Source organism: Macrosteles quadrilineatus, unplaced genomic scaffold (genome assembly GCF_028750875.1).
Source record: "Macrosteles quadrilineatus isolate MER2022 unplaced genomic scaffold, UCM_ALF_1.0 Scaffold_7__1_contigs__length_78375512, whole genome shotgun sequence".
Taxonomy (NCBI): domain Eukaryota; kingdom Metazoa; phylum Arthropoda; class Insecta; order Hemiptera; family Cicadellidae; genus Macrosteles; species Macrosteles quadrilineatus.
The window spans coordinates 9,309,651-9,336,085 of NW_026542600.1; the positions used below are offsets into that span (position 1 = coordinate 9,309,651).

Sequence of the window (26,435 nt, forward strand, 5' to 3'; positions counted from 1 at the left end):
ATAAAATAAAATGCCTTTTATCTACTAAAATTATATAAAATGGTTTCACTTTAAAATATGTCCTTCTGCAAACTGTTGTTGATATTGTCGGTTATGTTTTAAAAATTACTAAACCATACTGGATTAGTGTAGATATACTAATCCACCATTGTGATTACTATTGTAAATATCTAAGCTAGTTAACTTATTTGAATCAGAATTTTGATTCAAATTGATATTTTTTGTGAGTGAAGCATGATTTGATTCTCATTTATTGAGTAGACGCATTTTTGAGTGTTAGGTTCCTACAAACTACACAAAGACGCAGTTGATGCTTACTTGGAAACTTCTTAGTTAAGAAGTAGGAACTTACAAACACAATTATAATGCTACTATCCACGATTTTTTTGAATGGGCAAATTTATTAAATCATTTCTCTTACGTGAGCTATTACTGACCCATATGAATACACACATAAGGGTAATGTGTTAATTAAATCACATCCTGAACTTAAGGTTTTATCAACACAAATTGTATTTATATTTGGCTAGTGACGGAAACGAATTTAGATTTTATCACTTGTATTTAAATTGCAATCAGGCTAATCCAGCGCCAAAGAAAGTGAACTTGTTGTCTCTACAGCATTGACTTTTGCATTCTAGAATACATCCTATCAATATGGACCAGCTGTTGCCAGTTCGTTATTCAGATTCTGAGGGAACCTCTGACAGAGTGTTCTATTTGATTTGGCGTTCGGCTCTTAGATCAGATAGTTATTACACATGTAGAAATATTCGATAGATTACAATATTTCGTTATTCGGCCTTAGTTAAAAGGTCGGTGTTAACCACAAAATCATAAATAGTGGTCTTAAGGAAAATAATTATTTGAATATTTTATTAACTTCATATTTGTGTTAGGGCAAAATTTTCTAAATCATTTCATTGCTAACAGCATTTGCATGGTTAGTAACAGTGCCTGGAAAATCCCCAACTCCCACTAATTGCTGTCATCAGCAATCTCTGTCAATTTTAGAGCGAATCATTTTAGGGTGCCATTTTGTTATTAGTGGTCAAATTTTTATTACGTCAATTATTTAGTTTTATTAAGACCTGTAAAAGTATACCAATCCCAACTATACTTCCCGTTTGAAAATGTTTAGCTAACCCCTACTCCCAACAAGGGGGGGGGGGTTGCAAGTTATAATTCAGCCACCCTGTATAACAACTTTACAAATTAATTGAAGTTTGAATGGTTTCAAATTCGTCACATATCCAGGGTTTATATTATCTCCGGTTGATGTTAACATAGAGTTTGAGCTGATTCACATATCTGCAGATCAGAAGCTAGGGGATGAGAAGATTGATGGCCCAGGAAACCAACTTTTAACGCGATTTTCCACTCGATCGACCCCGGTCATCCCAACTAGTCTTTTTGCCGAGTTGTTCTAAAACCATTAAGTTATTCCAGCATAATCATACTATAAGTAGTTACTAGAAGTTCATGACACAGTAGATTGATTTTGCCCAAAGTTTTATAAATATTAAATGGACAAACGCAACCTTCGCACTATTTTATAAGAAAATATTAGATGTTTATTTATTTATTTATTTATTTCATACGGAAGCACCATTATTACAATGATGTACATTGGCAGATTGCACTGTTTTGCATGAAAATATAATAGCAATAACAAAATGATTAAAAAAAAGAGCATTGTGATGTTTTGAAAGGAAAATGGGTCCTTTTAGCACATATCTAAGCAATTCGTGGATTGTTTTTAAGTACCAGTTCACGTGGGGGGATGGAAAGAAAATATTTACGATTTACGTTTAGAATCCGACCATAATTTTGTAATATCTCAAATGCTTAACCCATGAAAAAATAAGGTTTAAAAATAATTCCAAGTAGTTAAATCGTCAATGATATTTATTATTTGATTCAAATTCTGGAAATAATAACCAAACTTTAAATGTAAGTTTTTTTTTTCTGAAACTATAATTGTAGCAATTGGTGGTCTATCAAAAAGGTTCACCAACTCAAAAATAATTGTAATTTTATCCTTTTTTATGGAAATTAAATAGATATTTATGCTTGTTTTGTTTTATACTTCATGATTACCTATTAAGTTAAAAATGATTTTATAATAAAAGCTCCTTTGTTTTTATCTACGTTAAGGTGTAGGTTTTGGACGTTACTAATCAAAAAGATCTCGCTCTAGTTAGAATAGAATAGAATAGAATAGAATGTTTGTTTATTTTCTCTTTCAGATCTGATACATATAATACACAGGTCACAATTATTGCATAATAAATTCACATTAATAAAAAGATACAAAACAGATTAAGTTGATTACGAGTATAAAGGTTTTGAATAATTATGCTATTTTCAGTCCGTTGCTCTCACCAGGCTGACATATGACAAATTCAGAAAACAAAAGTAAATCATCTTAAACATGAAAAGAACATCTGCTATGTACAATAAGCGTGACCTACAAACTTTAACGTAGAGAAAATAAATAGAGCCTCTATAGGCAAAGCCTGTAGTTGAGGTTCCGTTAATTATACATTTTACATAAACAAAGAGTGTTCAGAAAGATATAAATAAGATTTGAAATTAAAAACACAATGGTCTTAAACAATTGAAAAGAAAATAAGTAAGAAGAAAAATTATAATTTGAAGCACTTGCCAAATAGTCATGCATGTTATATCATACATAGGTCTTGGAGGCATAATAGATTTTCATTTCAGTACTTGATGGTACATATGGTACAGCAAAAACGAAATACAGGGCAATTTAGAATGTATCGGACTCTAAGTTGTATATATTTGCTGTATGTTACACTAAAACAAAATAATAAATAAAATAGTTCCACGACGAATAATAAAAAAGTGGATAAAATTTCTAATTCTAACATTGTTTTATCATTTAGAGGACGGTAGCCCATTTTGACCTTGGTAGGCCTGACCACATAGGCCTCAAGCCTGTGCAGTTTTGTGCAAGAATGGACTGTAACAAGCAAATTAAAGGGGGAACCGTTACAATACTTGAGTCATCTTGGCTATCATGGTTATCTTGAGTTTTGTACTCTTCATCAGAACTGTTCATTATAGTCTTTATGATAAAAGCTAACTCATGGCCCAACGTCTACCTAGAACTGGCCCAGGCCTTTAACCGTTCATTGGCTATAGTTGATCTCCAGGTAGGAGGAAGGCCAGGAGACAGGTTCCATCATACAAACTATATTGGTGCTACCAAGTCTCGAACCCACGACATTACCAGTCATGGGATTAACTGCGTTACGCTACAGGCTAAGCAAACGACTCACGAATATATATAAATAGTTCAAAAACATCTAAATATCTTAAAGCAATGAAGATGGTTCATTGCAAAGACTAACCTTAAACAAATTATTATAGCCTTTCCTTGAAAAATAAGTATAACAAATATATAACAATAAAAATATATAACTATTCTCAATAGTTATTTAATCCAAGAACATTTTATTTTTACCTACATTTGACGAAGAAACCAATCTGATGTTATTAAGAAACACATGGCACTAAAGTGCTTCAAGTGAACGACGACACTTACTCCAAGGTTCTTTCAGGAGGGTTCTAAATTAAAGTGGCGTCTTTATCCCAAACCACTTTGTCACCCTGTCAAAATTCGTCTCATTTATCAATTATGAGTGACTACCCGATTTCATCGCTCGTTTCACTGTTGAATATCTTCATGAAGAGGTTTCTGCCGTCATCTCTTGCTATTTTGGGATAATGTTTTTGTAGGGTTTTTAATTAAATATTTAAGAATATGAGACCGGATCACGATGGAAATATAAGTTTATCTTTAAAATAATTAATTAGATATTATAAATAATGCGTAGTAATGCGATGGAAATATATATATTTTCCGTGAATTTGGAAACGTTTCTAATGTAAAAATTCTTAAACAGAAAGCGATAAAAATACAATTATTTCATTATTTGTTTATCATCCACATTGATACAACTAATACCATTGTATGGCATGTCCATGATGAAAAGGTTTCTGTCGACAGTAGGGTAGAACAAGCTAAAGTTGTACACTATTATGACCGAATAAATTGATTTTGTAAAGGGTTTCTAGTTCTCCGGGGATAATATTAAAAAGTAAAACGTAAAGTATGAAATATACCTTAATTTGAAACGAAACATTTAGAGGATATGAACTCTCTCGAATGCAACTTGACATGAAACAAATCAAAACAGACATCAGGTTGTACTCTGGGATAAATTCTACTTGTATTCAAAGTTCGCTTAGACATACTCAACTATAGTAATGAGTATAGTATGTTTAACAGGATGGAAAGAACTTTCGTAACAATGTTTTCAAAGTTGGTCGGTTACACGACACCCATTGATAGCTTTCCAAGTTTACAATACATAACAGTATTGCAGGATTCTATGTCAACTTTAAAACTCACCTTCATTGCATTTACAACTTAGACTACAAGAAACTTCTTTGTTTAAGTTTTTTATAGCGAGTTTAGTAATTGAGGGATAATGTTTTCGTGACGTTGGTGGGTTTGTGTACTATTCTTGTATTATTTTAAATGCTCTTTCACTTGAAGACGGTATAAGATTCCTGATTCCGAAACGTCGTAATATTTTTTTACTGTTCGTGATGGAAACGTTTGCTATAATCTCTGAGATAACAAGACTCTTGTTCGAACAATTCAGTACCCTCACATCTGCGCTACTATTATATGGTTGACTCATTCACACAAAGAATGTGGTAATATCTGCACACCCTGTGAGAGTAAACGGTATGTTTAACCTGGCTCACAAGTGGCTATGCACATCCTTGGCGTACAAAGGACGCAATCAGGTCTCAAAAGGCGATAGTGCCCCCCTCTCCCCCCCTCTCCCCCCACTCTTCAACCCTACATCCGTTCCAGCTACGTTATGTTCGTTTTACAAATATACTGTCACTTTCACTTTTGTGTTTCATCTTGTTTCTGTTTTGTTATATTAAATTGGTATAAGTGCTTTATGTTCTTCGGGTAATCGATTTTACTTTGTTTAGCATATTGACCTTTTTACACAGTAAAACATGCTGTGGAGATTGGTTGTGTTTGAATTTTATTGTTATGAAATTTAAACAATTTTTTATAGTGTCCAAGCCGACGGAATGTTTAGAAAGGTAATGCAAATTCTTGCAAGAGAAACTGGTCCTATCCGATCAATTTTTGTGGATGTACCGGGAATTGAACTCGTCTCTCTCACGCCAAAGTCCGCAACGCAAACCACTAGGCAAGCAACACACTGTATTGTTAATGTGTTTAATATTAATGAAGATCAACTCGCATACATTGGTGAATGGCTCATAGATATATACTCACGAGTTTAACAACAAGTACCTAAAATAATACTGATACTTAGATGAATTCTTGGCAGATATTGTTTTTAAGTTTTATAACAATTTTATTAGTTAATATCAATAATGTTGTTGATAACTACATCTTGATGGGTCAGTGGCTAAGTCGACAGCCAACTGACTACAAAATCAATGATAGTGATGGGTCCTAATGCCCGCCATTTAATTTTAATACAATTTTACTCTTGCACTACACCAGCTCACCCCTTTTTGCTGGATACGAACACACATTCTCAACCCCTATGTGGAGAAGAAAATGTATGGTTAAAATAGAATAAAAATAGCTTATTCCCTATATGGGAAATTCGCTAAAACTTGGACGCAAAAATAATTTTGAAAACTTTGGTAATATTTCCCTCCCAATAGCGAAATTCACTCAAATAGAGCACGCCACCTGGATGGGTGAGACAGTATTTAAGATTAAATCTACGAAAGAACTCTCACTCTTTATTCTGTCACCATATCACGATCGCTACATTAAATACTTCCCTATAGTTAGTTGTTAAACTTAGAGTGGTTTCAGTCATAGTTCTTAGCCTGAATATATTTCCTATTACTGGAACGTCAAATATCAATGAGCTTAATACTACCTTGTGGCGTTCCAATTGTTGTGGATTTACTACTACCCGTTTCGGCAGCACAGTGACCCCATCAGGTAGTTTTAATCCACTGTGGCTTCCTGTTGAACATTTAAATGAAACACATGATTTCACTGTGCTGACAAAGCAAGTGGTAGTACATCTACAACAATTGGAACGCCAGAAGATAAAATTAACACTCTTGTTCTTACTATGACCTACGTTTTTAGCTGTAGTTCCAATGTACAGGCTGTAGAACTTATGTAGATTTGCTCGGTTGAAATCCAAAATTATGGCCATTAGTGTCAAGTTTTTATTGTTGTTGTAAAGAACGTCATTAAGAGATTTATTTCCTCCTGTTAAAATTACCGATGAGTATCAATCATAAATTAAATCCCTTGAGTAAAGTACTTTATTTATCAATGATAGGGTTTGATGAAAATGTTAATGCTTACATTCTTACTGAAATATATCATTACGGTAATGCAATTAACTTTTAAATATTGGCTATCATATGGCACCACATGTTAGTATTTATCGGTTAGAAAGGTGACATTGGTTGTATTTAAATCATTGTCAAAATTAGGATTGTTTGCTAATAAAAATGAATGAGAACAATTAAACTTTAAGATAACTTTATAGTTCAGTAAATATTAAATTACACCTTAAAGTAATATAAATGGCAGATCATTGGATCAGTACCAACAATTTGTCAAATCAAATCAAATCAAATCAAATCATTTTATTTAGTTAAAATTGACAATACATATTGCATTAGCTAAGTCATGGTACAAGCGTACATTATTAAAATTATAAAGTTTCCTTATATTTATGCTATTTTGATTACTTGGATAGACGGTTATTTACAAAATATATTCAGTAAAAGTATATTATTTCTGCACGCTCAAATACTGCCCTTGTGTGTAGTACTGCTTTAAAAGGTACGATTAAAAAAATACTTTAGTCGTAATACATATTTAGCTAAAACGAGGTTAGATTTTGTATGTTAAATAAATATTTTAATACTCGTCTCAAATCAGTTGACGTTCAAGTCATAACAGTACAAATAAATTTAACGGAAACACTTGAAAACCCGCAAACGACCAATGTTTTGGAATTATATGCGTACGATCATGGGAGGTTCAATATTTTTCTACCAATATCTTGAACGAACAAATCTATTGACTATTTGAAACGTGACGTACAAAACAAGTTATATTCATAATATCGAGACATAATAAAACGTTGAAACGTTTTAAATACTAACCATCTAAACTGTATTATTAATTTAAAATCCATTATTTAGCTTATTTACTATAAAAAAGCTAAAACAGTTTTTTCCTTCATATAAATCTGATTGAGAATGAACATATCCAAACTACAAACGTAAAACAATATTTTTCAGTAGCCCCTTGGATTTAAAATTATACTTGGTCCCGGCGAAATTTGCTAAGCGGTTCAATAAACTGCAATTAATATGCTAAAACAATTTCTTATACATAAACACTCAAAGTCAAGAACCCAATAAGGAATATATATTAAATATTTTGTTATAATGGATAATAAAATCGTACTTACAATAACTTTCACAGAACTGGGCCTAAAACAAAAAATATTTTATAAATATATTTTTAAATAGTTTATAGATGTGATAAGTTAAATATGTGTAACAGTTGAAAAGTTTTTAAAATCGTCAAACGTAAAAATATAAAAACAAAATTGTACACATTTTCCTTTACTTAAAATGAAAACATTATTTCGGCTATAGTAATTATTCATCAACTGTTTTACATAACAGTTTCACTTATAATAAATAATACTTTAATATATAAAATGTGAATTAAATTCAACATTTACGCATTAGAAGTATAGTTTACTTAATTTAATTACGTAAAAGAAAATAAACTAAATTATACATTATGAGGATATAGGTTTTTTTTTAAAAACAAAACACACACACACACACACACACAATCACATTGGTACAAACATTCACTCTAAATGGAAATCAAAATTGCTTTTCCTTGGACTACATAGTTAATCTTAAGAAAGATGGTAGGCCTAGTCTTTCTTACTAGTAAAGCAGAGAAGGAAATAGATCTCTTATCACAAAAATTTGTTATTGCATGAATAAGTTAACTTTTCTAAAAGCACATGCCCCAAACTATTATTCTCACACAAGATGATTAATCCATATGTTTCACAGTAATTTTTTTATGATGATTATAAGCACAAATAACCAATATGGGTTCTTTAAAATGTATTCGGACATGAAACATATATCAAAACAGACATTAGGTTGTACTCTAGGATAAAGTCTACTCTAGGATAACGTACACTTTTGGATAAAGTATACTCTAGGATTAAGTCTACTTGTATTTGGATATACGTAGTTGTATCCTTATACATAGTAAACTATATCATGAGTATTTGGAACGGGACAGAAAGAACTTTCGTAACTATATTAAAAGTTGGTCGGTTACATGAAAAACCCATCAATAGCTGTCGGATTTTACAACACATTTGCAGTACACAAAGTCAACTATGAAACCCACCCCAATTGCAAAAGTCATCTGTGTTATAAGTTCAGTTTTGATATTGATGAGTTAAGGTTATCCAAGAAATTGTTGAAAGATCCCAATAATGAAGTTGAATGGGATATATAGTTTTTCTAGAAACAATACATTTCCATAGTATTTATCAATTTAAAAGTCGATCGTCGCAAAATCTTTCCCTTGGAAATTTTTGGGTTTGTTAAACCCAACTTCTAAACAATCTAAAACATAAATAACTGAAATTCCCAGAATCTCAGCTACCTTGGTCATATTTTGTCTAGAAAACTAAGCGGATTAATTACAAAATTATATACATCCTGTGTAAGAAGGTTATCAAACGAATGGTTAATGTACCATTAAGAGTAAATCAATGTGATGAAAAGTGTTGTATTTTCCGTGATGAAACCTATCGAACAAGTTGGGTATCTGTCTGTGCCATTGATATATTTAGAAATGAGGAACCGGGTCTTTTTTGTTTATTACAGACATATTAATAGAATCACTTGTGTCACTTTTTAAAACATCAGCGGTTGGTGTATAACTGTCCATCGAATATGAGTTTTAACTTTTGGAATAGCTTTTGCGCTTCAAGGAAGATAATGCGTAGTTGGGCTATATGTAAATCGAATGGTAGTTAGATATATTCAGCTTGGAAATAATTTTCTGTATTAATAACTATCAGGGTAGCCAAGTGGTTACAGTGCTCACCTTCAAATCTGAAGGTCGTTGGTTCAATTCTAAAGTAGAGTTGGATTTTAGATCTTTTCAGACCCCATAAGCAATTTGGCTGTAAATTAATGTTGACATCTAAGAAAAAAGTCGACGTTCAGGATCAGAGTGTGGACCTATTCCCTTTTAAACGTAAAAAATGCCATTGGTGTAGACAACACTAAATGAAAAGGAAAATATGAGCCACTCATAAGGTAACAACCACTCTGAAACTCTACAAAATGAAACATCTGACCTTTTTAGCGAGTATGGATGTGTTTGTGTGTGTAGGGGACGAATACACAAAGTGGTTAAGCTTTAAGGGCGAATTCCAGCCGTTCAGGCATTGAGCAGAGAACGCCTTTGATGACTGGTCGTTATCGGCCAACTAAACGGCTTCATATTCTGTGATCTCATGCACGAATAAAACTTGATAAATCAGCAATGCACTAAAGTGCTCTATGTATACTTTAGTTCGTGAATATCGTTTGGTAACTACTTTTATTTATGTAAAGTTACTGTTCGTTTTTCATTTTATACACATTTTAGGTTAGAAAAATATTTGTTTAATATCCCTTGTAAGCTTAGACCTAATAAGTGTTATTGGCATATTTATACATTCTCTAACTTATGTTTATATGTGTCAGTGTTCTTGATTTGTTACTCATATATAAGTGTAAAATCTAAATCAAATTTCTACTACAAAATCTGAGGTAAAACTACAGTTAGGCAATGAATGCCCCCCAATTTATAAGTGGTACAAATTCTATAATATTTACACTTTACATATAAATATCACATCAGAACACAGCTTATCTAATGACATTTTAACTTGATGGAGTCTTTTCCCGTTCTTAAAAATCATCGTCCTTCAAGTGACGTATTGTCCTACTTGACAGTCATTTTTAGTCTCTTGAGAATTACATCGAATACTCGTTCCAGAAATTCAAGGAATCAGTTTAGTTTCTTGGATAATTCTTAGCTTCGATTCAAGCAAATTGAAGATAACGACTTGAAGATAATCTCTGGGGCGACTTAGAGAAATCTAGAATTTTAAGTAGTTTATCAGGAGAACCCCCAAAGATAGAAAAGAGCCAAAACCTCTTTGGACTTTTAGCAACTGCAACTCGAGCTCTTTCGATATTTGCTGGTGTAAAGAGATTAAAGGTTTTTAAGGTTTAGGCTGCTATCCTAAATAATTTTACCCAGTTCCCTATATTTTTCAATCTAAAACAGCGCCATGTTGGCCAAGGATGAAATGTGGTCCAAAAAATCTCTGGGTAATTGCACAGATATCGCAATTTTTAAAAATCGTTTTAACCTTACAAAAGATTGTTGTTGGACTAGTCAAATCGGTATGTCTGGTGGTCAAATCAATATCTCTGGGGGCAAAATTGGTATCTCTGGTGGTAAAATCGGTATCTCTAGTGGTCGAATTGGTATATCAGGTGGTCAAATCGGTATCTCTAGTGGTCGAATTGATTTCTACCCCTCGTCATTCAGTACATAATAAAATAAAAATAAGAGACACGAACGGGAACCACAGTAACATAGTGTTTTTTTTTTATAAAACGCAAACCAAATTTTAGTCGAGTCATTTTTTAAACAAAAAAAATGAACGTATCAAAAAGTAAATTTTGTAAAGATTATAAATTAAATTTGAATCTACTTTTGTCAATTTTTAATAAAAAACGCATATACAGTATCACTTTTAAAGTATAAGAATATTTTTAAACAAGACTACATCATTATATAAACTTATTACCTAACTATCCATCTAATCATAGTCAGATACGTATCAATATTGTGTATAAAAATACAAAACAAGTTTAAAAAAATAAATTGCAAAAAATTAAGCAATATTTAAAAAGTAATTTGAGATCATTATATATTTTTATATGAATGTATAAAATTCAGCCTCTGGGGTAGTTTGCCCTTTGATAATTAAATCCCCTCCACCACATGGCTGATCTAATGATACTCGCCACCAGTAGTCAATTTTCCATATTTATTATTTCAGAACCTTACTAATTATAGTCCCAAACATAGAATGAAGAATGAAATTAGAAGGAAACGCCTCGTAAGTGTAAGAAATAAAAGATAATTTTAACTAAAAAAAAGAAAACAGATCAGTTTACATTATACTAAAAATTATAGTAAAAGATTAATGATTAAAGATCTACAACAAAAGAATGTTTAGAAAACAAACTAAAACAATATATTAAAAAGTTTGGAAAATTCACTTACTATAGCTATTTAAATATAAAGGTAAAACCATATATTAACTTTACAATGACTGCCTTACAGTAAAACAATATTATTGCATAACAAGATATTTTACTCTCGATTTTAATAAGGGATGAATTCAAACATCCAGAGATATCTTCGAATTCATTAAAACAAGGAAATAAGATTTATTCAAACCAACGAGCAGGGTCAAATGTCAGAGGCTGACACTTAGGTCTAAATTTGCACCCCGGGACTTTTTCGTTTATAATCAAAGTTAAGTTTTTATCCATTATTGAAATGCTATTGTAGTGAAGAGTGTAATAATTAAGTTTCATTGTTACAATGTTTTAGATTACTAGTTTATACAAGTTATGGGAAAACGGCAGTGGTTGTGGTTATAGTGCTCGCCTTTGAGTCTGAAGGTCGCTGGTTCGATTCCAAGCTAAACCGTTTCCACAACCAGATGATATTGATCATTTCGCTATCAACTAATAATGCTCTCTTATATGACGTTGCATAGTAACAACACAAGGTTTTGGACTGTTCCCTTTCAAAGAAACGTAAATAAATGCTACTGGAATAGGAACAATAAAAAAAACATTAGGTTTTACAGATTAATCATGTAATTTACAATGCAAAATTATTCGGCATTATTTCACTACCTTGATAAGATATATCTTAAATTTATATAGGTATAGTTTTGTTTTACCTGTTTTGTTGAACTCTTTTGAAATTTTGATGAACTTTTCTGGCTCTAAATAAATATAACGCGTTAAGAAGTAATTAACTACTTTGTAACAGTGTACATTTTAAAATTTTAAATCTTAATAAGAAAGGTGTTAAGTTGTTAAAATCTTAATCAAATATATATTAGGGGTGAATGCTTGACAATGAAATCCATCCATGAAGTAATTATTTAGATAGTTTACTGTATAACCTTTTAAAATAAATATTTCCAAAACTAAAACACGGTTAAACTTTTTTGATGACCAAATCCAGCAATGGAACTAATATTCTAGTAATCCATTTATAATTATATTTCAATTTTTTCACCGTTAATATCGATATGTTCAAAATGGCAAGTATCGTTAGATGAGTCATGTGGGTGTGTGGCTTTAATTATCAAAGGACGAATTACCCCTGGGGCTGCATTTGATCATCGAGTGATAAACGTTTAATATTATAATATATCGTTTGCTCACATTTAATATCAATTCATCATGATTGTGATATTGCTTCATTTTTAGCAATTTTGTCTTTACGAAGTTTATATATTTGTCTACTAAATATTGATACGTATCTGATTGTGCTAAGGTGAACAATTAGGTAATGATAGGTGATGAGTTTATTTGTACACTTTAGAATTGATGTATACATTTTAGTTTAATTTTCACAAAAGTAAATTAAATATTCTGTAATTTAAAAAAAAAAAATCCAGAAACCTTGGATTTATTTTTCAAATAGACTGATATTTCTAGTTTATAACTCTTTTACAAACCGTAACTTACTTAACTAATCCATTAATAGAATTTGAATATGTACTCTTTTAGTTTACTAACTATAACCTTCAAAGTAATAAATTACTAAAATATAATTATACCAACTTTATTTTAATAACACTTACACAAAAAAAGGTTCGGCTAATAGTTTTGTTATTATGTTAAAAGGATTATGGATAAGTCAGAATAACAACATCTATAATATATCAGTAATGCTGGATCGGAGGAGTGTAAAGTGATACATTACCTCTGTATATATACAGAATATCAGTAATACAGGGTGGGAGTAGGCAAATGTCAAAGGCACATGAATCAGATAACAGTTAAAACAGGATATGAGAGATGGTGGGTACTGATAGTGATAACTGTCACCTACCTAGCTTAACCTTTACATCAGTATTGCTGGGGGAGAGTAGGGAAATATCAAAGGCGCATGAATCAGATAACAGTTATACAGGACATGAGGGATGGTGAGTACTGATAGTGATAACTGTCACCTACCTAGCCCATACCTTTACATCTATACAGTATATCAGTAATGCTGGGTGAGAGTAGGGAAATATCAAAGGCGCATGAATCAGATAACAGTTAAAACAGGACATGAGGGATGGTGAGTACTCATAGTGATAACTGTCACCTACCTAGCCCATACCTTTACATCTATACAGTATATCAGTAATGCTGGGGGAGAGTAGGCAAATGTCAAAGGCACATGAATCAGATCACAGTTAAAACAGGACATGAGGGATGGTGAGTACTCATAGTGATAACTGTCACCTACCTAGCCCATACCTTTACATCTATACAGTATATCAGTAATGCTGGGGGAGAGTAGGCAAATGTCAAAGGCACATGAATCAGATAACAGTTAAAACAAGACATGAGGGATGGTCAGTACTGATAGTGATAACTGTCACCTACCTAGCCCATACCTTTACATCTTTACAGTATATCAGTAATGCTGGGGGAAAGTAGGCAAATGTCAAAGGCACATGAATCAGATAACAGTTAAAACAAGACATGAGGGATGGTCAGTACTGATAGTGATAACTGTCACCTACCTAGCCCATACCTTTACATCTATACAGTATATCAGTAATGCTGGGGGAAAGTAGGCAAATGTCAAAGGCACATGAATCAGATAACAGTTAAAACAGGACATGAGGGATGGTGAGTACTCATAGTGATAACTGTCACCTACCTAGCCCATACCTTTACATCTATACAGTATATCAGTAATGCTGGGGGAGAGTAGGCAAATGTCAAAGGCACATGAATCAGATAACAGTTAAAACAGGACATGAGGGATGGTGAGTACTCATTGTGATAACTGTCACCTACCTAGCCCATACCTTTACATCTATACAGTATATCAGTAATGCTGGGGGAGAGTAGGCAAATGTCAAAGGCACATGAATCAGATAACAGTTAAAACAAGACATGAGGGATGGTCAGTACTGATAGTGATAACTGTCACCTACCTAGCCCATACCTTTACATCTATACAGTATATCAGTAATGCTGGGTGAGAGTAGGGAAATATCAAAGGCGCATGAATCAGATAACAGTTAAAACAGGACATGAGGGATGGTGAGTACTCATAGTGATAACTGTCACCTACCTAGCCCATACCTTTACATCTATACAGTATATCAGTAATGCTGGGGGAGAGTAGGCAAATGTCAAAGGCACATGAATCAGATAACAGTTAAAACAGGACATGAGGGATGGTGAGTACTCATAGTGATAACTGTCACCTACCTAGCCCATACCTTTACATCTATACAGTATATCAGTAATGCTGGGGGAGAGTAGGCAAATGTCAAAGGCACATGAATCAGATAACAGTTAAAACAAGACATGAGGGATGGTCAGTACTGATAGTGATAACTGTCACCTACCTAGCCCATACCTTTACATCTATACAGTATATCAGTAATGCTGGGGGAAAGTAGGCAAATGTCAAAGGCACATGAATCAGATAACAGTTAAAACAGGACATGAGGGATGGTGAGTACTCATAGTGATAACTGTCACCTACCTAGTCCATACCTTTACATCTATACATTATATCAGTAATGCAGGGTGAGAGTAGGGAAATATCAAAGGCACATGAATCAGATAACAGTTAAAACAAGACATGAGGGATGGTGAGTACTGATAGTGATAACTGTTACCTACCTAGTCCATACCTTTACATCTATACATTATATCAGTAATGCAGGGTGAGAGTAGGGAAATATCAAAGGCACATATGTTTGATAACAGTTAAAGCAGGACACGAGGGATGGTGAGTACTGATAGTGATAACTGTTACCTACCTAGCCCATACCTTTACATCTATACAGTATATCAGTAATGCTGTGGGAGAGTAGGCAAATATCAAAGGCACATGAATCAGATAACAGTTAAAACAGGACATGAGGGATGGTGAGTACTGATAGTGATAACTGTTACCTACCTAGCCCATACCTTTACATCTATACAGTATATCAGTAATGCTGTGGGAGAGTAGGCAAATGTCAAAGGCACATGAATCAGATAACAGTTAAAACAGGACATGAGGGATGGTCAGTACTGATAGTGATAACTGTCACCTACCTAGCCCATACCTTTACATCTATACATTATATCAGTAATGCAGGGTGAGAGTAGGGAAATATCAAAGGCACATATGTTTGATAACAGTTAAAGCAGGACACAAGGGATGGTGAGTACTGATAGTGATAACTGTTACCTACCTAGCCCATACCTTTACATCTATACAGTATATCAGTAATGCTGTGGGAGAGTAGGCAAATATCAAAGGCACATGAATCAGATAACAGTTAAAGCAGGACACGAGGGATGGTGAGTACTGATAGTGATAACTGTTACCTACCTAGCCCATACCTTTACATCTATACAGTATATCAGTAATGCTGGGGGAGAGTAGGCAAATGTCAAAGGCACATGAATCAGATAACAGTTAAAACAGGACATGAGGGATGGTGAGTACTGATAGTGATAACTGTCACCTACCTAGCCCATACCTTTACATCTATACAGTATATCAGTAATGCTGTGGGAGAGTAGGCAAATGTCAAAGGCACATGAATCAGATAACAGTTAAAACAGGACATGAGGGATGGTGAGTACTGATAGTGATAACTGTCACCTACCTAGTCCATACCTTTACATCTATACATTATATCAGTAATGCAGGGTGAGAGTAGGGAAATATCAAAGGCACATATGTTTGATAACAGTTAAAGCAGGACACGAGGGATGGTGAGTACTCATAGTGATAACTGTCACCTACCTAGCCCATACCTTTACATCTATACAGTATATCAGTAATGCTGGAGAGGGGGAGAGTAGGGCGATATCAAAGGCGTATGAATCAGATAACAGTTAAAACAGGACATGAGGGATGGTGAGTACTGATAGTGGTAACTGTCACCTACCTAGCCCATACCTTTACATCTATACAGTATATCAGTAATGCTGGGGGATAGTAGGGAAATACCAAAGGTGAATAAATCAGATAACAGTTAAGACAGGACATGAGGGATGGTGGGTACTCATAGTGATAACTGTCACCTACCTAGCCCATACTTTTTCTTAGATGCCATGGCTTATACATTCAGGCTTATACAGCTTTGTGAATGGGGTTTAATTATAATGAATTCCATTAGCTTCATTTCAATAAGACTTCATTTAATCCCCAATGCTCTGTGCGGTTTCAAATTTCAAATTTATCTTTGATTTAGAATTAAAAAATAGTATACCTAAATTTTGTTAGATGTAATATTATACCCTGAAGGAAAATATTTTTTTAGGTTATACTCATGTATTTGAAATATGTGTACTGTATTTGTATTTAAAATCAAAATTTGCTACACAATTTTTAGTGAACGAGAACATCAAGGACGTCATAACTAGAAATAACAAATTGTGTTATATTAAACGCATAGTCCATTTCTTGAAAACTTAGACTAGGTGTTAAAACAGTTTTATTGTTTCGAAAAAGTTACACATATTTGAAACATTTTATAAGTTGATATCTCAATTTCATTGTCACTTTACAGAGAAGTCTGGAAATGTGGCTCGTATGTTGAGATGGTATCTACAAAGTGTGGCTCTGAAATGGAATCGCTAGAGGGCAGGAATATTGTTGACGATGACATCAAAAGATATCTCTATCGTGATAAGACACTAGAAGTTGTCTTGCGGGGAAATGTTAGGCAAGGTTCTAACATTTGGTTAAGTTCATTGTAACAAAGGCATATGAAAATGTCTATGTATTATGTAATTGTGTATTGTTAGGTAGTGTTTTAAATGATTTTTAACAATAAATCTAAAATATTTATTTTTTAACGCTCTTGTCACTAATTTTACTTAACAAGTAAATTTCTTCTAACAGATCCTACATTTATTAGTTGTTACATTTGATTGTGTGTGCCATTTGACTTATCCAGAGATGACAATTGAGATAGTCCAGTCACTGAAAGTTTTCGTTCGTTTAGTAACATTCAGGGAATATGTTTATATCAAAGATTTTGCTACGAGCTCGAGCAAAGTAGTTTCTTAAATTTAAATTATGAAAACAATGCGATCTGGAAACATAAATATCTTGATAAAAATTAGGTAGTATACTCAATATTCTAGTGATAAGTACATAAACTAAGAGAAACTATCGTTTTTGTAACTAAAGTGAAACAACCTTGGTATTTAAAAACAAAATCACTGAACAAGTCTACACGTCATAGATTTTTAACCAAAAGATAAAACCATTTGATACGGAAATTTAATAAAGTGTACTTTTCATGATCAATGTATTATTATGAACCATCACCTCCCTCCAAATTCTTCGTGCAGGTTCAGTCATTTTTTACTCAATCGGATGTAAGTAAGCCCTCTTAATATTAGCTTAATCTAAATTGTTTTAACTTTTACCTATTTTTCCTCTGATGACATTTAACTTTGAGAGTCAGTATGCGTTAGAGGACATTAAAATTCCCTCTAAAAAAATTATAGACAAAATAATAACTGTATGCTGAAGTGCTGAAGTGCTGAAGTCACTTAGAAACCTTTTGTTTAGTTTAAATAAATAACAAATATGTCGTCCTATTAATGGTGGATCTTAATAGGATTCTTCCCAATGCACAGACATTACATAATTGGGGGGGGGGGGGGTAAATTTTCAAATGAATGCATTTAATTTTCTAAATATTTATCTTATATCTACATTTAGGATATTCAAACGAAAATTACACTTATCCTGGAAGTATCTGATATATTTTGAAGTTAAATCCGTTGATTAACGAATACAGCTTTTCTCACCACAAAACAATAACTGGCATTAACATTAACCGTATAGACAATACCCATGACTGAAGGTCTGAAGATCCAAAGGGCTAACAGCTAGCGTGAGAAGGTCTGCCTTAGGTGGTCTTATCATAGAAAAGGTCAAATACAGCAACGAGGCAATGGCATGTCTCAAGGCAGGACACTTGCTCCACTATTTTATTGATTTCTCAAAATAAAACTGATACAATGTGAGAAAGTCATGCAAGAATTGTGAATGATTTTATCAGGGGTGCTTGGGATTTTATTAGGCATATTTTCACTAAGGATTAATTGGCTAGGAATATTATTTAGGAATTGTACAAATACATTATTGATTTTTTCTGGGATTTTACTGGGGTAGTTAACTAGTGATTGTATTTGGTATATTTTAACTAATGAGTCTTTGTTAGGGTTTAGTTAGTAGTGTTTTCATTAAAGATTTTCTTAGTGATGTAAGCTAGATGATTTTATCAGTGGTTTAAGTAGGTATTTCACTAGGGTTGTCTTACAAAGGGGTCTTCAAGGTGGTAGTCTTGCGGATTTATTAGGTATATTTCGACTAGGAACTTATTCAGAATTGTATTGACTAGGCATTTTACTCGAAGTTTTCCAACCGAATATTTAAAATCTGTTATATTTTACGGTAAATACCTTAGGTTCCTAAGGGCTTTACTTCTTAAGGAATGAAAAGGTTCTATTTGTATAATTGTTTCGATTTAATTGTATATTCATTAGCAGTGATTCAGTGGTTTACATTAGTGTTCTATGATAGACAGGATTTAATGTTTGTAGACACTTCAGAGTCATTCGAAGGAAGGCTGTGGTCTGTCTGAATTCACTGAATCAACCAATTATTTGACTAAAGGTTGTTTTTTGTATTTGTATTATATATATTGACATATTTGTAGTATGATATATTATTTACTATATTTATCAACAATGTGCGTATCTTATAATCATCTCTTACTGCATAACAGATCCAAGACATCCCACCAGCAAAACAAAAACCACAACGAAGAGTCAAGAGATATCACTTCATTATCTAGTTGCACCAGATTTTGAGCATATTGGATAAAAACTAATAAATCAATAAATATGATCATTTAGCATCTTAAAAAATCCTTCTCTGTCCTTCCGAAGCAGAAGACAATGTTGATATACATGACAGCATCAACCTCAAATAAATGTGATTCACAACTGAAAACACAGCGCATTGAACCAGTCGACCAGTCAGTAATACTAACAATTGTAGGGCCAAACATTTGCTGGCAACTCTGTAAAAAAAGTTGGAATCCAAGTGAAGCAAGCAGAGTTAGAAGTTGACAATGAGAAACCTCTCAAAAATAAACATGAGTACAAAACAGAAATCCAATTTAGAATCATCTTCAACACAAAAGGTAAAACCAAAAATGTCAGATTCAACTTCCCAAAAGATCAAGAAATTGTCAGATGTAATACGATTGGGCCAAACGCCATTTTAACAATAGTTTAATGAAATTGGTACAATATAGTAATGTTTAAAATAAATACTTTTTAGATCAGTGTGAAATAGGTACATAAATCAATTTAACGATACTGCGTTGTAGAATAAATAATACAAAGATGTTATAGGACATAAATACTAAACAAGTATATTGCGTGAAGTAAAATATGAATAAATACAAACATAAATAAAGAAAGTGATGGCTCAAATCAGCAGAATTATAAAACAAAAGACCAGAAGACCAATATACCCAACATCCTCAAAACGCTCATCGATGGAGATTGTAAATTATGAGCATCTAACCTTAGAAGTACAATACCAAATGATCCTCAACAAAGTCTACCATCTGATATACGCTATAAGACTTGATACAGTAGAGATAAGAAGTACATAGAGGAACTGGTAAAGAAAGTCAAGAATCTCATGAACTGAGTGTTAAAGGAGTTTGCAACCAAGGAGTTGACGTGTCATCTAAATATGATTTACCGCAGGGAAAAAGTACTGAATACCTTCGCTCATTAAAACCAAACCACAAAAGGTAATAGATTATATGGAGATTAAGAATACCTAAAAACCAAGGCATTAAAAGGGTTGATTTGACAAATGGAAAGTAAATAATAGAGAAAACTTGCACGAACCATGAACCATCAGAATTGTGCCAGCGCACGAGAGCTGGAAAGAAATTATTTTATAATTAATGAAAGATTATTTCATTAGTTATACGTAACTACAAGTTATAACACTAATCAGGACCCAGAATGAAGAACGAGTTTGGTTTAAAGAAATTGGCCGATAGGCTTCTTCAATTGAAAGTTTGTTTCTACGATAAATCCCCAAACTATATCCGAGAATCGAGAATTGTGAAGATTATAGCTGATGAGCAAAACCTAAGACCAGATGCTATTGTAAAAACGATCAATTATTTGAAAAATATATCTCCAAGAGAAAGGGAGAGTGTTAAATGAAAGGAATCACAAACCAAACAAAGCTTGGTTTACAACAGCAGCTATGCAGCAGCATATATGCATATATGTTGTAGTACTAACATCCAGTAACAGCATATTGACATTTGGAGAGACTATAGAGTCAGGACCATTGAACGAACCATTAACCATCAGGACTGTGCCAAGGTACGAGAGTTGGATATAGAAGACCTCACTCCAATTAAGAATCATCTTCAACACAAAAGGATGAAACCAAAAATGTCAGATTCAATTTCCCAAAAGATAAAGAAACTGTAAGATAGTTTTTTATTTATTTACTCAATACACGTACGATAAATGGTTTTTTTGTGTTATGAAATTGGTACAGTATGGTAATGTAAAAGATAAATATTTTAATAATAATAGTTGCATAAATAGATATAACAATACTGCTTTGTCGAATAAATACTACAAATATGTAATAGAACGTTAACACTATACGAGTATGCTGTGTGAATTGAATATTAATACAGTATATATAACAGTTGATGTCTTTAATGTAGATAAAGGTAGCAAATTGAAGCCACGAATAATGTGAAGAAAGAATTCAATGACTATCTTTCATGTCAATCCATCGTCGGATCTAAGCAACTTGTTGTTGCCAGGAGCAGCTAGTCCTCCTTTCCATACGATGATGGTACACTGCGCTCTTACACCATCCATGGAGCAGACAGAGGGTAGAACTGTGTTTGAGAAAGGAGACAGCCACGAACTTGCGGACAAAGAATCAATCCAAAGCAAAAACAAGCCAGATGGTACACTGCGCTCTTACACCATCCATGGAGCAGACAGAGGGTAGAACTGTGTTTGAGAAAGGAGACAGCCACGAACTTGCAGACAAAGAATCAATCCGAAGCAAAAACAAGCCAGATGGTACACTGCGCTCTTACACCATCCGTGGAGCAGACGGAGGGTAGAACTGTGTTTGAGAAAGGAGACAGCCACGAACTTGCAGACAAAGAATCAATCCGAAGCAAAAACAAGCCAGATGGTACACTGCGCTCTTACACCATCCGTGGAGCAGACGGAGGGTAGAACTGTGTTTGAGAAAGGAGACAGCCACGAACTTGCAGACAAAGAATCAATCCGAAGCAAAAACAAGCCAGATGGTACACTGCGCTCTTACACCATCCGTGGAGCAGACGGAGGGTAGAACTGTGTTTGAGAAAGGAGACAGCCACGAACTTGCAGACAAAGAATCAATCCAAAGCAAAAACAAGCCAGATGGTACACTGCGCTCTTACACCATCCATGGAGCAGACAGAGGGTAGAACTGTGTTTGAGAAAGGAGACAGCCACGAACTTGCAGACAAAGAATCAATCCAAAGCAAAAACAAGCCAGATGGTACACTGCGCTCTTACACCATCCGTGGAGCAGACGGAGGGTAGAACTGTGTTTGAGAAGGGAGACAGCCACGAACTTGCAGACAAAGAATCAATCCGAGGCAAAAACAAGCCAGATTTACTGAATGCAATAGAACATTGTTGTAAAGGAATTACGTGGAAGATCAGTGGAGAGAGGAAAATGGTAATCATGTACCAAATGTGAGACAACCAACTGCATTGAAGAATGGCACCACATCAACAAACAGTAAAGAAAAACATACAAAGTCAAGATTACCAATTCCTGCGGCAAGACAGGGATTGGTACGTAACAATAAAAAGGTAATAAAGTCTCAATATGCAAGTTACTTTCGACCGGACACTGCACCTCTATATAAAGATCGCGTTAAAAAGAAAACTCCAGTTAATAGATTACAGCTACAAGAACAAACTCTGTTCAAAAACCTTTAAACTACTAGACGAATATAAAGGACGTCACAATATGACGAATGAACAATCAAACCAGACCCAGAATGTAAAACGTATTTGTTTCGTGAACTAAGCCAAATTCTTCAGAAATGTCCAAGAAAAGCCATCATAAAGCATTATACGACAACGAATCTGTTGATTCAGACGATGATGTTTATTACGAAACACTGTCAAAGAAGCCCAGGACGTCACAATATGACTTGAAATACGGATAATTTATAATTATAGTACAAAAATAAATATCACAATACTGCTTTGTTGAAAAAAATAATACAAATATGTAATAAAACATAAACACTATTCTAGTATGTTGTGTGAATTAAAATATGAATATATATACAATTGTTGATGTCTTAAATGTAGATGAAGGTAGCAAATTGACGCCAGTAACGAATAATGTGAAGGAAGAATTCAATATCAAATCAAATAAACCATTTTTACGGAACGCTAATAACATTAATACTAACATTAATTGATTATTTTGAAGAGAACATATATGCAGAATTCATGTGAAATATTTACTTCAATGCAAATAACAACTCTTTCATAATATTTGTTTATAAATACATATATGCTATATAGTCACTGGCAATATTAATAATATACTAGATCATGCGGACAAATCGACAGATAAAGATTGCGTTAAAAGAAACTCTAGTTAATATAGTACAGCAACAAACCGTTCAAAAACCTTTAAACTACTAGATGAATATAAAATCTATTTAAATAACATGTTAATATTTAATACGCTTGTTCAACAAATAAATAAGGAATGTGAAGACTCAAAACCACAGAATTATACAACGAAAGACCAGAAGACCAATATCAATGAAGTTCAATATAAGATATGTTTGTAATTAGCCACCCAACGGTAGCGACGACTCCGGGGTGTCAATAAGCTATATGGAAATGAGAACGCCAACAATCCTGCGAGTACCAAACGCGTGACAGCGAGGCGGGTGTCCCTTATAGTCCCCACCGGCTAATTGATAAACGGCTGCATATATTCAATCGAGCTTCGGTACACGTTACTAGGGTAATGTAAAGTACTTTTTTGGGGGTATTTTGTAATTAACCCCCTACCCCCAAATAGGGGTTGATGAGGGTTACTTATTTTTACTTTCTCCCCCTATACGAGAATATGGAGTACGAGTATATGGAGAAAGTATTGTTTTCGTCAAAAATTTCGAGTTTGAGTTTTGAGAGGATATATTCGTTTTAGGTCCCCCTGGACCCAAAAAAGTGGTTTTTTGTTTGTCTGGATGTGTACAGAGCTAGAGACTACACCTGTGGTCCGATTTCGATGAAATTTGGTATGTAGGTTTTAATCCATGGTATCTCCAGGGATGTTTTTCATTTTTTTGAAATTTTGATTTTTAATGGGGATTTCCCCATAAAAACCGGAAAAATCGGATTTTCTCAAAAAATGGCCCAAACGATTTTGATAAAAATTTAGTATGTTGTAGCCCTTTAAATTCGGAACAAAATGGTACACATCCCATTTCTGTAAAAATTACGGTTCAAAACTTATGGTAAATTATGTTATTTTCCCATAAAACCCCCATAAAATAACGAAAAATAGTATTTTCCCAAAAATGGGCCCAAATGATTTTGATGAAAATGTAGTATGTTATAGTCCTTTATATTCTGAACAAAATGGTACAAATCTTATTTCTGTAAAAATTACGGTTCAAAAGTTATTGTAAATTATGTTATTTTCCCTTAAAAACCCCATAAAATAACGGAAAATCAGATTTTCCCAAAATTGGCTTGAACGATTTTGATAAAAATGTAGAATGTTATAGTCCTTTAAATTCTGAAAAAAATTGTACAAATCCCATTTCCGTATATTTACTCCCACCGCTTACACATGATAAAGGTTGTTGACTAACTTATGGGAGAAAGTATGTGTCAGAATGCTGATACCGTATATTTTAAATAGCAACCCCTATCAAGTAGCCCATCATTTTAAAGGCCATTAGTTAAATAAAAAGAATATCGGCGAAATTCAGAAGTCTCTATATCAACCCATTACAGAATGGCGGCAATTTTAGCGAATTTCCCTATAGGCCGGGATTTCTACAGTAACGGTATACACGTATACATGTATACTCAATGTCTATAGGGGTGAACGCGATAACTCGAGTAATTATTGTCCGATTTTGATGAAATTTGGCTTAAAGAACCAGCATGATTGGACAATGGGACCGGGGTTTTACTGGGGCTTTTATAGGGTAAAAATTGGATTTTCATATTTTTGACACTGAAAATACAAAATTTCATAATTTTACTCGAGACCTTATTTAAGGGCTAAAAAAAACATATAATTTTATATATCAAAGTGTTTTTGTACAATTATAAGTAACGGAGAAAATTTAAAAATTTGTAAATTTAAAAGTCCCATGTTATTCTTAAGTTGAATATTGTAAAATGTTGTAGTTTGCGTGTTTATCTAGATATTTTTATCAAACTTGGCAAATTTATTTATTATTTTATATAACCCATTAATATTTTACTAAAAACCAGATTTTATTAGTTTTGTTATGGCAGCAAACCTAGGTACTCATTAAACCTAATGTTATTTAAATAGATTTAATTGAAAATCAATTTAGACAAATGGAAATTCACTTAGAGTGCAGGTATGCTGCGGCGAGGGTATTTTTATCATATTTCACTATCCGTAGGAAATACAGAACTTTTGTACAAACAAGGGTTAATAAACATTGAAATGTTCATATTTAAGACATTACAATATTGGGAAACAATATTATATTTGGGAAACATAACATCTAATGTTATGACAAATAGATATATTTCATACCAAGTTACTAAACATTTCTTATCCTGCCTGTACATCTTTATAGTCTTCGTAGATGCAATATACTAGACAATGCGTATTGAGTAGTTAAACTTGAAGCTAGTGAATCAGGGCAAATTAACATTATGCAATTTTAAGGCACTGTAGTTAACTCCACCTAGTGTATTTTAACTTTAACATAGGGGTTAATGTTAACATAAGATTATGTAAAACTATAAACTAATTTCTTTTCTAAAAATTCTCTCAAATTTTTTGTATTTTTCCATTTTATGGATACTACTATTTCAAACTTCAAAACTAAAAAAAAATATTCTTTGCTTTCTTCTCTCTTTTTCTTTATTCTCTTAATTTATATTTCCCTTAAAGAGGATGAATAAATTGTTGTAGTTTGCTTGTATAGAAATATTTTCCTTAAGTAATTTGGCAGTTTGTTTATTCCATATTATAATATTAACATTTCAATAACAAAGACGATTTCCGATCTTCCCTGTAGCAGAAAACCTAACTACTGCTCAAAACATATGTTATTTAAATATAAAATAAATCTGTAAATTAATAAGGGTTATTTTAGTGAAAATCCAATCTTTTAAATTGAAATTAGCTCAGTCTGCAAGTTTGCTGTGGTGGGGGTACCTTCACTTGATACCAGTTGGCCTGTAAATAATAATAAGAAAAAAGGCAATAATAATTATTATTTTAACTATAACCAAATAATAAGAGGTAAAACATCCACTCCAAAAGCGGATATCCAGACTAACATGTTTCGGAACCACTATATTACACTATACCATAACTACCATTAATGGGACTCTAACGTACTAAGTTATGGTTAACACGTTATAATACTATGAGTTATGGTGCTTTAAGCAACCCCATCGCACTATTAACAGTATACTAATCGGACATAACAATAGTTGGTATTATATAAACAAATTGGAGAGTTTTTGTTTACAAAATATATTAATAAAATTCAGTGTATTTTAGTGGAATGATGTTATCTCAAGATAAAAAAAGTAATACTGTATTTATTTTTATCCAAGTA

The 26,435-nt window shown here is 33.1% G+C and overlaps 1 protein-coding gene across 1 annotated transcript in view; it reads right to left on the reverse strand.

The window, feature by feature from the left end:
- LOC128998707 (dopamine receptor 2) overlaps positions 1 to 26,435 on the reverse strand; it is a 221,577-nt gene that overhangs the window by 113,078 nt on the left and 82,064 nt on the right. The window contains exon 3 of the mRNA XM_054424959.1: positions 7,554 to 7,575. The gene's annotated coding sequence lies outside the window, so the exon portion shown is untranslated. The remainder of the gene's footprint in view (positions 1 to 7,553; positions 7,576 to 26,435) is intronic.